The sequence below is a fragment of the Pantherophis guttatus genome, chromosome 12 (genome assembly GCF_059756535.1).
Source record: "Pantherophis guttatus breed Tessera chromosome 12, ASM5975653v1, whole genome shotgun sequence".
NCBI classification, from domain to species: Eukaryota; Metazoa; Chordata; class Lepidosauria; order Squamata; family Colubridae; genus Pantherophis; species Pantherophis guttatus.
This window is the reverse complement of record NC_142074.1, coordinates 21,723,395-21,739,043: the sequence shown is the minus strand read 5'-3', so window position 1 is coordinate 21,739,043 and position 15,649 is coordinate 21,723,395. Positions and strand designations below refer to the sequence as shown.

General features: G+C 44.9%; 1 protein-coding gene across 1 annotated transcript in view; it reads right to left on the bottom strand.

The window, feature by feature from the left end:
* IL1RAPL2 (interleukin 1 receptor accessory protein like 2) overlaps positions 1-15,219 on the bottom strand; it is a 366,383-nt gene extending 351,164 nt beyond the window's left edge. The window contains exon 1 of the mRNA XM_087877713.1: positions 14,932-15,219. The gene's annotated coding sequence lies outside the window, so the exon portion shown is untranslated. The remainder of the gene's footprint in view (positions 1-14,931) is intronic.
* Between the last annotated feature and the right edge of the window lie 430 nt (positions 15,220-15,649).

Genomic DNA, 15,649 nt, shown 5'->3' with positions numbered 1-15,649 from the left:
TTTAAACTTTTAAACGTTCCGGAGATCGTGATGTCTATCACCTCTTATATATATATATATTTATTTATTTATTTCTCACACTCTTCCCTTTCAAGATTTTTTTTTTTTTAATTAAAATTATCCTGAATTTCGGTGTTGTTCAATTTTCTGTTACGCTGGCAAGAAAAGTCGTAATCATGGGGCAAAATTCGCTTAACAAATGTCTCCCTTAACGACAGAAATGTTGGGCTCCGTTGTGGTCGTAAGTCGAGGACCGCCTGTATTTAACAGAACCAGAACATCACCGAACCCCGGAAGCAAAATGTTCTTCCTTCATCTCCATGTCAAACACGCAAGGATTATCACCAACGTTCATCCCTAGAAGCACCGTTAAATTTAATTTCCCTCCATTCCATGCCGAGACAGTTGTGAAGACAGTTTTGCCTTATTTTTACGACCTTTCATGGCCTGGATGTTAAGTGAATCCTTGCAGTTGTTGAATTAGTAACACGGTTGTTAAGTGAAGCTGACTCACCCCTTTGCCTTTCCTCGTCAGAGGTGGGTTTCAGCAGGTTCTGACCAGTTCTGGAGAACCGGTAGCGGAAATTTTGAGTAGTTCGGAGAACCGGTAGTGAAAATTCTGACTGGCCCCTGCCCAGTGGTGGGATTCAAATAATTTAACAACCGTTTCTCTGCCCTAATTTTATTTATTTATTTATTTATTATTGCGATTTATATGCCGCCTTTCTCCCTAGGGACTCAAGGCGGCTTACAAAATGACAAATTCCAATACAAATCACAATGAAATAAAATTAAAATCAGCAACCCTATTAAAAACAGTTTAAAATTATGACAGTGTATCCCCAAACGGATCAGTTGAGTTGACGAAAGAGCCACGTCTTCAGCTCGCGACGGAAGGAAAGAAGGTCGGGGGCTATCCTGAGCTCGGTGGGCAATCCATTCCAGAGGGTTCGGGACTCCCACAGAGAACATCCTCCTCTTGGGGGCCGTCAGCCGACATTGTTTGGCCGACGGCACCCTGAGGAGGCCGACTCTGTGAGAGCGCACAGGACGGTGGGAGAGCGGCTGGAGATGGTCCTGCAAGTATCCCAGGCCTAAGCCATTAATGATTTCTTCCAACAACCAGTTCACCAAACTGCTCAGAAAGTTAACAACCGGTTCTCCTGAAGTTGTGCGAACCGGCTGAATCCCCCCACTGGTCCCGCCCCCATCTATTCTCTGCCTCCCAAGTCCCAGCTGATCGGGAGGAAATGGAGATTTTACAGTATCCTTCCCCTGCCCTGCCCACCAAGACACCACCACCGAGCCATGCCATACCCACCAAGACACACCCCACAGAACGGGTAGTAAAAGTTTTTGAAACCCACCACTGAATCACATCGCCCAGTGACGCAGTCATAATTATGAGACAGTTGCAGAGGTGGTATTCAGTCGGTTCGTACCAGTTCAGGGAAACTGGTAGCGGAGATCGCCCCGCCGCCCCCCACCCCCACCCCGGCTCTATGCCATCCTATTTAGGCACATTTTTGAGGCCGGGCGGATGCATGGAAGGCGCGCGAGTGAGCAAAAGCACATGCGCAGAACGCCAGGTGCATGGCTGTAGGCGCACACCAGTGGTGAAATGTAAAATTTGTTACTACTGGTTCTGTGGGCGTGGCTTGATGGAGGGGGTAATATGACTGAGTGGGCGTGGCCAACTTTTTTTTTTAAACTTTTAAAACCATTTTTTCTTCAATCTCTTCGGCTGACGAGGTTGTAAAAAAAATGCTTTTAAAAGCCTCTGACGATCCCAGCTGACTTGCCTGATCGACAGAGGTTTTGTTTTTACTTTTAAAAGCATTTTTTCGGCCGAAGAGGTTGTAGAAAAAATGCTTTTAAAAATAAAATAAAAAGCCTCTGATGATCGGGCGGCTCAGCTGGGCATGGGGGTGGGGAGGGATTTTTGCTACCGGTTCTCCGAACCACCCGCCGCCATCGCTACCGGATCGGGCAATCCGGTCCGAACCGGGAGCATTTCATCCCTGGGGCACATGTGTGCACATGTGGCAAACCAGTGGTAACAATATTGGAAACCCACCACTGGATAGTTGCCAAGGGTCTGAATTTTGATCACATGACCGGGGGGGGGGTCGTATGTTAAAAAAAAATAATAAACTCCCGCTATTTACTATTCTCTTTTCCAGGAATACTTTTATTCCCATTTTAAATAGAACACAACGTTGGAGATATTTTTTTTCTACAATTTCCCTGCAGCAAGTTAACTAATTCCGAACGAGGTGAGGGATTTTTACACAAACGTGTTCATCTTTTGATAAGGGGAGGAAGGGAAGAAAAAAAAAAACAAATTTGAAAACCCAGAAACCAATGTAACCCTATCAATTTTAAGGCTCGGGGCGGTGTGGCGATTTTATTTTTAATGACCGGGTTTTCGTAACAGGCGCAAATAAGGATTCCACGATGTTGACGGAAATGGAAAATTGGGGAGGGGGGTTTGGAATGAATTAACACTCCCCCTCCCCGGGCCTTTTCCCCTTCGTGCCGGTTTGACATTTAAGCGTATCTGTTATAATAATTCGGGTTGCGCCTTAGCAACCCTGACACATACCTGTAATTAAGGCTGTGCATTATAATGAGACAGAGATTAATTGATTGAAGATAAGAGATTTTTACTCTCGGTTTGCTGTCGTTAAGGAAACCTTCCCCATCCCCCACAAACCCCCCCACAAACCAGGATTGTCTACATGGTAACAGAATCAGAGCTAAGAACCTGTCATAGGGCTTCAGGTGGCAATCCAATTCCATTAACTTCAATCAAAGCTTTTCCATTAAACCACGATGACAAGCTCTGTTAGAGAGCGAGAACCGAATCAAATGCAACAGTGAAGCTGGATTTTCCCGTCTCAACGCAGCAACTCGTTATAAAAATACAACGTATCGTTAACGCAAACTCAAATCTTACAGAGCTCTGTCGATCTCACGCAACGAAAAAGCTCTGAAGAAAGACAGAAACTCAGAGAAGGGACATAGTGCATGCGCTTTGCGTGCATATGCACCTTCCAGCCTCAAAAACACGCCTAAATAGGATGGCATAGAGCCGGGGTGGATGAGCAGGCCCACCCACAATTTCTGTAACCGGTTCGGGTGAACCGGTCTGAACCAGCTGAATACCACTCTGGCTGTACCTCAAAAAAAGGAGGATTACTTCTTTTCTTTTTTCTTTTTTGCATGTCCTCCCTCGGAGCTGGGTGTTCTACATATCACATTACAGACTTCACATCGCAAGGTCCCTTCTTAACAAACAGGGGGGAAATGCTTATCTGCAGGGAAGAGCAAGCCGGATGATCAAAGATGGGGGGGTGAGAGAAGTGTGAGAACAGCTTTGATCCACTTGGCTCCCTCCCAAGTGGAAGGGAACTCTCCTGGACAGAGAGATAAATTAGAATCCTATTCTGAAATAATTTGCTGTATGACACAAGTTCTTGAGGTTAATTAGAAGATGCTCGAAGGCACGGTGACTTAAAGACTGAAAGGCAACATCTGGAAGCTGTTCATCAGCCTGTAGATCCTGTTCAGGGACTAGAGTAGTAGTCTTCCTTGGTATGCCTTGATCCGGATTGGAGAAACTTTCAAGGAATCCAGGATGGGTGCTTCACATTCCTCTCTGGGTTGCTACTCAGAGCTTTGAAGGCTAAAACATGCGAAGCATGGTTGCAGGAATTGGGTATCTCTAACAAAGGGACGCGGTGGCTCAGTGGCTAAGACACTGAGCTTGTCGATCGAACGGTCGGCAGTTCAGCGGTTCGAATCCCGAGTGCCGCCTAACGGGGTGAGCTCCCGTTCCTTGTCCCGGCTTCTGCCAACGTAGCAGAAGCTGGGACAACGTAGAAGACCTCCTAAGTCCCTTCCAACTCTGTTATTCTGTAAGAGCCGTGGTAGTGCAATGGTTATTATATGCAGTATTGCAGGCTAACTCTGCACACATTGCCAATAGTTCGATTCCCTCAATCCTGACCGGCTCAAGGTTGACTCACACCAGGGGTGAAATCCAGCAGGTTCTGATAGATTCTGGACAATCAGTAGCAGAATGTTTGAGCAGTTCAGAGAACCGGTAGCGGAAATTTTGAGTAGTTCGGAGGACAGGCAAATGCCACCTCTGGCTGGCCCCAGAGTGGGGGGTGGGAATGGAGATTTTGCAATATCCTTCCCCTGGAGTGGGGTGGGAATGGAGATTTTGCAGTATCCTTCCCCTGACACACCCACCAAGCCATGCCCACCAAACCACACCAGGCCCACCAAGCCACGCCCACAGAACCAGTAGTAAAAAAAAATTGGATTTCCCCACTGACTCAGATTTCTGTCCTTCCAGTAAAATGAGGACCCTGATTGTTTGGGGGCAATAGTCTGGCTCTGTAAACCGCTTAGAGAGGGCTGTAAAGCACTGTGAAACGATATATAAGTCTAAGGGCTATTCCTATTGTTAACTCTGCCCACTGCCAGAAGTTCGATCCTGACCGGCTCAAAGTTGACTCAGCCTTCCGTCCTTCCGAGGTGGGTAAAATGAGGACCCTGATTGTTTGGGGGCAATAGGCTGACTCTGTAAACCGCTTAGAGAGGGCTGGAAAGCACTGTGAAGTGGTATATAAGTCTAAGTGCTATTGCTATTCTGTCATTTTGTATTTCTTTGATTCTGTCTATGGCTGCCGATGACAGATTTCCTTTTTTGATTTCCCTTATCTGCCTTCACTTTTCTGGAATCTTATGAGGTCAGCTTGAGAACTATAACTCCTTCGTTGATGCAGAAACATCGATCAGTTCAAGGGCCAACAAATACGCCTCGCAACAAAACTTGTTAAGGGACCTAATTTTTTGCTGGCTCGCTCAACTGTACCATGTCTAACTAGTTCCTCTCTAAAGCAATGTAGGGGAAATCCTTTTCCTTCACGATTCATGCTGTTTTGGCCAAGCCATCAAGCCATCATTTAAATGCATGGGCATCCCATTGGAGAAGCAGCCCCGTCAACATTTGCTCTTGTCTGTCAACAAAAACACCGCTCTGTTTCTAAGAGTCTCCACTTTTGAACTTTCCCAGACATCCTGTCTTGGTTTCCCTTACCCCCACTGCATAAACACGGCGACGTTACCCTTGGGTAAGCGAAAGTAACGTGAACCCCGATGCGCCAGCTATCCGTCTTCTTCTAGAAAACGGCACGCTAAGGGTATTTATTGTACGGAAACCCTGTAAGATATTTGTCTCTTCCGCTCTTAACCGAAAATCCAAGCTGTCATTCTTGCATTCTCAGCTGCTTTGCCGAGCAGACAAAGCTAGCTTTGCTGAAATTGAAAGACCGGCAAGCAATATCCGAGGGGGTCAGAGTTCAGGAAATCAAAATTATACGCTTTAAAAAAAATAATAATAATCCCAGGAATTTCCAGTTCTGTTTTGGATTGGCTGGTATGGAGTTTTGGGTCGGTTGGTTGGTTTTAAGGGACACAGTTTCCTTGCCGATCCAGTTGGATAGATGGCACTTGTTTTAGGATATGAGCTACAACTGACTGGGTTAACACAAGCCAGAAGCCGCCATTTACAAACCGCCATGCCTGAGTTCACCTTTTCCAACGAAAACCAATTCACGCTAAATGGTGCATTGTAATTTGTTGAACAAACCGCCATTGTTGGGCCCACACCAAGGCGGAATGCCTAATTTATGATTCAGGATGATGGGTTGATACAATCGACGAAACTAAAATCAAACTATTCAAAGTTTAAGAGCCTGGTGGCGCGGCAGACTAAAGCACTGTTATTAACAGTTATTAACATCAGCTGCCTGCAATTACTGCAAGTTCAAATCTCGCCAGGCTCAAGGTTGACTCAGCCTTCCATCCTTTCTAAGGTAGGTAAAATGAGGACCCAGATTGTGGGGGCAATAAGATGACTTTGTATAAAATATACAAAAGTATGAAGGCTATTGCTTAACGCCTTGTAAGCCGCCCTGAGTCTCCGGAGAAGGGCGGCATATAAATCAATTTTTTAAAAAAAAAAAAAAGTTTAGCTAAATAGGATGCTGAATTCGGTGACTGTATATGTAACTTAGGGACCTTTCTTCATTTAATAAACTCTCCCAACTCTCTCATGTTATCAAATATACATCCTACCCAGTCCTTTTTTTTTTTTTAGTTGATTTATATGCCGCCCTTCTCCGGAGACTCAGGGCGGCTTACAATGCGTTAAGCAATAGCCTTCATACTTTTGTATATTTATACAAAGTCAGCTTATTGCCCCCACAAACTGGGTCCTCAATTTACCTACCTTAGAAAGGATGGAAGGCTGAGTCAACCTTGAGCCTGGCGAGATTCGATCTTACTTTAATTGCAGACAGCTGATGTTAAATGACAGAGCTCTGTCTGTTGAGCTATCCAGGCTTTTTTCATGTGATATTCGCTTAATGTCTGACATTTCAATCAGCTAACCCAGTGTTTCCCAAACTTGGCTATTTTAAGATGTATGGACTTCAACTCCCAGAATTCCTCAACCAGGCATACTATTCCTCAACCAGGCATACTGGCTGGGGAATTCTGGGAGTTGAAGTCCATGCATCTTAAAATAGCCAAGTTTGGGAAACACTGAGCTAACCCAATGTCCCCTACCTGATGTGACCTCCTGATCAAAAGACCCACCACATGACCCTCACTTGATGTGACCCTCACCTGACCCATTGCCATACCCATCAGAAGAACCTCACCTGACATGATCCATGACCCACAAGACCAATCAAAAGACCTTCATCTGACCCACCACAAGACCCATCACCAGACCCTCACTTGACATGACCCAGACCTCACCCACCCCAAGAACCATCACAAGACCCCCATGTGACATGACCCTCACCTGACATGACCTCCCCATCATGAGACCTACTAACCACACGAAGCCCTTATAATCAGGAGAACATCCCTAAATTTTGCTGAAGATGTTACTTACCCTGGTAACAAAAAGTTTGGAAACCAACCAGGGGTGCTATTCAGCAGGTTCTGACCAGTTCTGGCGAACCTGTAGCGGAAATTTTGACTGGTTCAGAGAACCAGCAAATATCACCTCTGGCTTGCCCTGGGGTAGGGTAGGAATGGAGATTTTGCAATATCCTTCCCCCAGGAGTGGGGATTTTGCAGTATCCTTCCCCTGCCATACCCACCAAGCCACGCCCACCAAGCCACACCCACAGAACCAGCAGTAAAAAAATTCCACCATTCCACCACTAAAACCAACTCACAAGTTTGGAGAATGAACCTCCACCCTCAGAAATAGACAACAAGCTTAAAGGAAAACAGAGAAGCAGCATTCAAAAATCCCATCAAGTTATGGTTTGTTTATCCGAGATTTACCGAAGAACCACACAATCAGCTGAGCTCACGCAGCCCACTAAGCCACAAACCGTATTTTATAAGCCGTGATGGCTGGCTTCACATCAAATGTTACCTCAATCAAAAAGTTTATTGCAGCCAGGAGCCAACAAAAATCCTCGTGAAAGATCAGCGCTTTAGTGAAATGTGTCAATCCAACCAGTTGACACGGAGACTTAAGATTTTCGAAAGAGCGGAACGCGAGGTTTTCTTCTTTATAAAGTCCCACGTTTTCACTTCTGGGGAAAATTTTGCCACCATGCTGGAAGAATAATTGTGCTTTTTTTTATTTTTCTCTCTATATACCGTGTTTCCCACAAAATAAGACCAGGTCTTATATTAATTTTTGCTCCAAAAGACGCATTATGGATTATTTATCCCAGCCTGGACTGAGAGGGTTTTTAGATTTGGGGGGTTTTAATATAAATTATATATTATGTATTTTATATTTTTAACTGGTTTTTTTTATTGTTGTGAGCCGCCCTGAATCCTCAAAGATAGGGCGGGATATAAATTTTATTAATTAATTAATTAATTAATTAAATAAATAAATAAATAAATAAATAAATAAATAAATAAATAAATAAATAAATAAATAAATATTTTACAGTTAGGTCTTATTTGGGGGGAAATACAGTACTAAATACCTCTGTCTGCTGACAATTTTAAGTGGGGCTTATTTTTGGTGTAGGGCTTATATTACGAGCATCCTGAAAAAATCATACTAGGGCTTATTTTCCGGTTGGATCTTATTTTCGGGAAAACAAGGTATGTATGTGTGTATATATATACATTCATACACACACACACACACACACACACACACACACACACACACACATATATATATATATATATATATATATATATATATATATATATATACCCTCTTTTCCTGAAAATAAGACCCAACCAGAAAATAAACCCTAGCATGATTTTTCAGGATGCTCATAATATAAGCCCTACACAAAAAATAAGCCCCGCTTAAGATCATCAACCAGACAGAGGCGTTTAGTTATATTAGTTGCTTATATTTGTAGGGGCATGGTGGCTCAGTGGCTAAGACGCTGAGCTTGTCGATCAAAAGGTCAGCAGTTCAGCTGTTCGAATCCCGAGTGCTGCGTAACACGGTGAGCTCCCGTTACTTGTCTCAGCTTCTGCCAACCTAGCAGTTTGAAAGCACATAAAAAATGCAATTAGAAAAATAGGGACCACATTTGGTGGGAAGGTAACAGCGTTCCGTGCGCCTTTGGCATTGAGTCATGACCATGGAGACGTCTTCGGAGAGCACTGGCTCTTCGGCTTTGAAACAGAGATGAGCACTGCCCCCTAGAGTCGGGAATGACTAGCACATATGTGCGAGGGGAACCTTTACATATACATATACATATACATATACATATACATATACATATACATATACATATACATATACATATACATATACATATACATATACATATACATACATTTTTGATATATGTATATATCAAATTTATATTTCGCTGATAAAGAAGTAAAGGGAGACTAGTATAGATCTATTTCAAGCTCTTTAGCTCTCATCAGCTAGCCATACCCTTACTTGGATTCAAACTTGGCCTGCCTGCATGTTAGGCAGTTGTATTAACCTCTGAGCCACAAGTTCTCCTCCCTTAATCATCTTGAGCCAGGGGAGAGATTAAGTGTTTTCCTATCGAGACACCTGGTCTACCCCAGCATGTGGGAAGGAGCATATTGCATCCCTTTCACCTTTCAGCTCCAATTGAGGAGCCCTCAAGCAGTCGCATTCACGACAAACCATTTTATACCAAATTTATATTTTGCTGATAAAGATATATATATATATATATATATATATATATATATATATATATATATATATATATATATATATATATATATATTGAAAGATTTTTTTAAAAAGGAAACGAATGCAAAATAATCTAAAGAAAAAGAATCCAAGCAACAAGAGAGCTACGTAAAAGTGCAGGAAAGCAAAATAAGAAAAATAGAAAAGACGAAAGGTTCTTTACAGCAATTCCAATTTTTTTATTACGGCCGTTATCATTATAAATTTATCTCTTATTCTAGGGTGACAACGGAACTCTCTTCTTTCTACAACCTACCCAGTCTACTCATCGAAAACCATACATCATCATTTCATTTATTTTTCCTGTCTCACGCAAGAAGCCCCCTAAGAGTTCCCACCCCACCATAAACATAGATTGTGTGTGTCTCTTCTCTGATTCCAAGAAGACGGTTTAGCCCTCTCAGCGAATTCCACAACCTTTATGACGAATTGAGCTTTCCCCAACAATTACAGCTGGAAGGTTGCTGAAAACTTCAGCGTTGGTCTCCACCAAATGTTGGGTGGAAATGGTCTTGGATAACTGCAGGTCAGTCCGTGAGGTCCCAGCAAATGTGGCATTTCATTACCCTGGCAGGACGAACATTTCCCCACGTAATAAACCATGTTTAGAGGCAGGAAAAGCTTCCAGTGGCTTAGCGCCGTTTCTTGCAGCAAAAACCTAAGCTGCAAGCCTTCGATGTTCGGATTGCCTAAAAGCCTTTCAGAAAATCCTTGGATTAAGGCAATAAAGCCATTTTTTCTGCCATCCTGTGTCTGGAAAATGCCAGGGAAAACTGTTCGGCTGGCTTCGTGCACATGTTGCTGAAAATCACCAACCGATTGTGGTCCAGCATGTGCTAGTCGTTCCCCACTCTAGGGGGCGGTGCTCATCTCCGTTTCAAAGCCGAAGAGCCAGCGCTGTCCGAAGACGTCTCCGTGGTCATGTGGCCGGCATGACTCAATGCCAAAGGCGCACGGAACGCTGTTCCCTTCCCACCAAAGGTGGTCCCTATTTTTCTACTTGCATTTTTTACGTGCTTTCGAACTGCTAGGTTGGCAGAAGCTGGGACAAGTCACGGGAGCTCACCCCCATTACGCGGCACTAGGGATTCGACCCGCTGAACTGCCGGCTGAACTTTCGATCGACAAGCTCAGCATCTTAGCCACTGAGCCACCACCTCCCTTTGAATGAAACTAGCCAGGTGTAAAACATGAACCTGGACAATTCTGGTTTGTTTAGGGAAGCCTGCTTTTAAGCAAACCGTAGCTTGATTGACAATCTAGACCCAATGTTTTCCACTTCGCTGCTCAGCTATTTTTATATATATATATTAAATATATATATTATTTTCGCCTCAGAGGATTCGTCTCCTGTCACTCGGATCAAAATATAAACCTATCTCCCTGTTGCTTCGCATAGCTACGCTCCAACCTCACTTCTTTTTAGAAAGATTGACTGAAAGGGAAACCGATTGGAACCCAATTTAAAAGAAAAGCTGCTAGCGACTCAACGAAAATGTATTGCTATTCTTTTCTCCCTCCGGCTAAAAATGCCTAATTGGTGATCTAAGTGGCTCCTTCGACTTAATTAAACTGATTTGAGTAAATAATGGTTTATAGCTCGGCAGAGTGCTTTAGCTTACCACCAAGAAGAGTCTGTAGAGATTCTCCGTCATCCAGGTGACGGTTGTCCCAAAGGGGCATTTTTTCAGGAGGCAACTAACTTTCTGGGTTTTTTTTGCTTCTGAAGACGTTTCGCTTCTTCATCCAAGAAGCTTCTTCAGCTCTGACAAGATACTGGGGGAATGGAAGGATGCATTCTTCAAGGAATATAAATCCTTCCATTCCTCACCATCCTGTCAGAGCTGAAGAAGCTTCTTGGAGGAGAAGCGAAACGTCTTCAAAAGAAAAAAACCAGAAAGTCTAATTGCCTCCTGAAAAAGCACCTTTGGGACAACCGGAGAATCTCTACAGAGATTCTCTACAGACCTTTAGCTATATAATTTGGGATGGACAACTTTGAATGGTGTGGGAATAAGGAATGGATTGCCAGAGGAAAAATTGCAGACTACAGGAACTATTTGCAGTACTCAGGTGATCCTGAGGACACAGATAAACTTCCAAGTGCTTCAAAGACCCTCTAAAAGGATGCAAAGGACCAGCTGTCTGCAAGGAAGATCAATCCTTCCATCCCCCACTATCCTGTCAGAGCTGAAGAAGCTTCTTGGAGGAGAAGCGAAACATCTTCAGAAGAAGAAGAAAAAACAAGACAGTCCAATTGCCTCTTGAAAGAAGCACCTATGGGACTTACAACCAAGAGGCTATCAACAGTCTGTCTCCAAGTCATCGCATTGAGCGAAGAGAAGATGGACCTGAGTCCATGGTTGACCCACCACCCTGAAAAAAAGGGTGCTTCCTGAGTGCTTCCCGACCTTGGAAGGACAGGAATAAAATGGAGGGAATCCCTGAACTCAGCCTTCCTAAGGATCTCCAAGGATCCTCCTTCCAGAACTGTGGTCTGATATAGCTTCAAGGATCCAGATCAGGAAAGGCAATTCTAGGTTCTAGATTCTTCTGCGAGTCCACAAGAAGTGCCTGCAAGGTCAGCTCAGCTCTGAGTCAAGCTTGGTCAAAATGGACCCTTAATGGAGTTTGCCTCCCAATCTCTTTTCCTGTTATCTCTGAGCCATGTGTCCTCTTCCTTCATCAGGCTAATGGTCCATTTCCTGATAGTCATCTCTTTGTTTTTAACTGATAGGAGCCAATTTGGGAGATCTTTGTCTTGAAAAACAGGATCTGATTTCCGTAAATAATTCCCCCACCCCAAAAAATAAAAAAAAATCACAAACGCCTCTGTCCTTGGTGATGTTCAGCTGGGATTTTAACCCTCACATCTTCCCCCGTTTGATCCCATATAGACCCACCGCCCAGCTGATTTAATATTACCCAAGTAGATTTTTAGAATCGTGTTTTGCCCAAAGTAGCCTCTGATTCCCTCAACCACTCAACGACCATGTAGTTTAAGCTGGACAGATGTTCTCCCAGGCATCTGATCGGATTCGTGCTTAAAACATAATGGAGTTTTGGCTCAGCCTAGTGTCTGAACTCAGCTTCACTCTGGCTTGTAAGCCAGGATTTATAGCTTAGCCTCTGACCCGAGCCCATCGTGACTTCAAACACAAACCACGATTAAAAGGACTGCCAGCATTTAAGGAACGGTTGCAGGAATTGGGTATGTCTAGTTTAATGAAAAGAAGGACTAGGGGAGACATGATAGCAGTGTTCCAATATCTCAGGGGCTGCCCCAAAGAAGAGGGAGTCAAGCTCTTCTCCAAAGCCCCTGAGGGCAGGACAAGAAACAACAGATGGAAACTGAAGAAGGAGAGAAGCAACCTAGAACTAAGGAGAAATTTCCTGACAGTAAGAACAATTAAACAGTGGAGCAGCTTGTCTCCAAAACTGGAGGTTTTTAAAAAGCGTTTGGACAGCCATTTGTCTGAAACAATACAGGATCTCTTTGCTTGAACAGAGGGTTGGACTAGAAGACCTCTAAGGCCCCTTCCAGCTCTGATTATTCTGTTAATTAGCCAGTGGAACAGCTTGCCTCTAGAAGTTGTAGGTGCTTCATCCCTGGAGGTTTTTAAGAAGAGACTGGACAGCCGTTTGCCTGAAACGATGCAGGATCTCCTTGCTTAAACAGGGGGTTGGACTAGAAGACCTCTAAGGCCCCTTCCAACTCTTGTTATTCCTCCCACCCCGGGAGAAATCTAATCTCTCCTTTCCTAGTTTGCACACTGATCAGAACTACCGATGCATTTTTGGCAGAGACCTTCACCGGGGGCTTGCTACAGAGCCGCAGATGCTCAACCAGATGTCACAGATGCCATGTCTCCCAGATGGACTGACAGCCAAGGTTGGACTCGGTGTTTTTTTTCAACGCACCAGCATTAGCCGCCAGGTAGGCACCTAATCAAAGCAGCTAAGGCCGGGCAGGAATCCATCACATGCCTGGATTTTCCTGGGTGACAAATCGATCCACAAGGCCAGGGACTATTTTACTTAATCCCACCGTGGACCAACTTCCAGTTATCCTGGCTGTCGGTAATGCAGGACCAGAAAACGGCTAAGGGAAAGCAACACCCCATCAAGCAGCTTCATTTCTACATCCTAAAGCACGCCAAATGATCGGAGAGCCAAAGGATCCCATCAGCAACTGAAGGATCATTGGGAACTAAGTTCCCAACAAATTGTTTTTTTAAAAAAAATCTAAGCAGGCATGAAAGTCGAAAACCTCCAAGATTCAATTTGCTTGTAGTGACAAAAAGGACAAAAAATGAAAATACGTGGTTCCTGATTGCAAAGATTCCAGTTACGTGGTCGAGGCACCGATATCTGCCCAAGAGTTGACGAGCAGTTAGTAAATACCGTTCAAAAGGACGTGAGGCTAAACACGATCGTGTGTCTGTGTGTGTGTGTGTGTGTTTTTTAATGGAGGAATAAATCTAATTATTTCCTTCGCCTAAACAACAGGTTTGAAATGTTCCCCGTTTGTTTGTTTCTTTCTTTTTTTCACTTAAATCTTCACACACAATCTGTTTGCAGGGACAATGGGACGTGCGTAGGAAAAGGCAACCGAAACCAATTTTAAATATAGGGAAAGGAGCATCCAGCAGAGGTGGAGGCGAGGTGATGTTAATAATAATTGTAATATCAGAATAATTGGGGGCCTCGTGGGAAAAAAATACAAGAGGGCAGGGTTGAATATCCGTAGCCCCTCGTGGTTTGTGACAGGGCTGAATTGAGAGAAAAGACCACCAAGCGTCTTCAGCAAGACGACTGTTTTAAAGCAGTAGCAGCGTCAACAGCTTCTCAAGAGGAGAAGCTCAACTGTTGAGGAAGGGGCAACTCTTCATCCCTGGCTGAGCTTCTTCTGCCTCTCCTAAGGCTGTTGTTCTTATCCAGAGTTTTAACCGGTGAACTTCTTACAAGTCATGTCTTTTTTTTTTCCATCCTTTTGTTCCTAAACCGGCCAGATTGCAGGGAGATGATGAAACTAAATCTTTGATATTCCGATTGTCCTTTTTTTTCCAAACCCCTGGAAATCGGTCGTCTTGTCTTGCCAGCTAGCCTCCCCACCGCCCCCCCCCCAAAAAAAAGAAGCCACAAAGAACTCAGCCTTCCTTTGAAGCCACAGATCTGTGGGTCAGAAGGTGGGTTTCAAACCACCCCCTAGAAAACCCTTCTATGCCTTCTCAACACACGACTGGCTGGTTTTGGAGATCGTTTTATTGAAATATGTTGCACTGATAATTTTTTTTTAAATCCCCAGTGGTCCTTATGATACCCCCCCCCAACCACCACTACTCTTTTTTTTTTTAAGCCAGTGCTGCATATATAGGTTTGATTTACATCAAAAATTACTCACCCAGTTTTGCAAAGAGGGAAGGGTCTGCCTATTTTGCTGAAGGGAGACTAGACCCCCCTCCTTCCCCACCAAGCCCCAACCTTTAAACTTGAAGAGCAATCTCAGGTCCTGCCTGCGAGGGGGGGGCTGCCCTTGGCACTGGAGAGGGGACACTCAAGGAGGGAAGGGGGGGGCCTGGAGAGATCGGCCACCTGCCTGGCAAGTCAACCCAACCCAACACCCAAGCCATCAAAAACGCGCGTTCACACGTGGGGCTTACTTGCAGCTGGAGCTCACAGGTCCCGACGTTCCATGCTTGCAAAAATCCAGTGGTGTGGGGGGAGGGAGAGAGGCAGAGAGGTTCCAAAGCCACCAGGAGAGCCGAGGGTCTCACATCTGTCAGGGTCTGCGGAGAGGCGGCTGGGAGAGGGGAAGGAGGGCTCTCTCCGCGGCTGGGCAGGAGAAGGATGGGCAAAAGCAGGAAGGAAGCCAACGTTCGGCTCAGCAGATCCGGGAGGGGCACCGAAGTTGCACCGAGCCTCTGGCACGCATTGGCTGCTCACGCCTTGGCACCGTCCCTCTTGGCCCGGCCAAGCTCCCCTCGGAGCCAGCCAGCGGTGGAGGCTACATTCCTCCCCAGGCAGGAGAAAGTTGAGTCACTTTCCTTGGGCATTTCAGGGAAGAGCAAGGTGTTGGGGGAAGTCCTCCTGAGCCAGGAAGGGGAGAGAAAGGGGGAAGGGGAGAGAAGGAAAGGAGGAGAAGGGAAGGGAAGGGAAGGAGAAGGAACAGAAAAGAAGGAGAGGGAGAGAGAGGGAGTGGAGGGGAGAGAAGGGAAGGAAGGGAAGGGAAGGGAAGGGAAGGGAAGGAAAGGAAAGGAAAGGAAAGGAAAGGAAAGGAAAGGAAAGGAAAGGAAAGGAAAGGAAAGGAAAGGAAAGGAAAGGAAAGGAAGGAGAGGGAGAGGGAGAGGGAGAGGGAGAGGGAGAGGGAGAGGGAGAGGA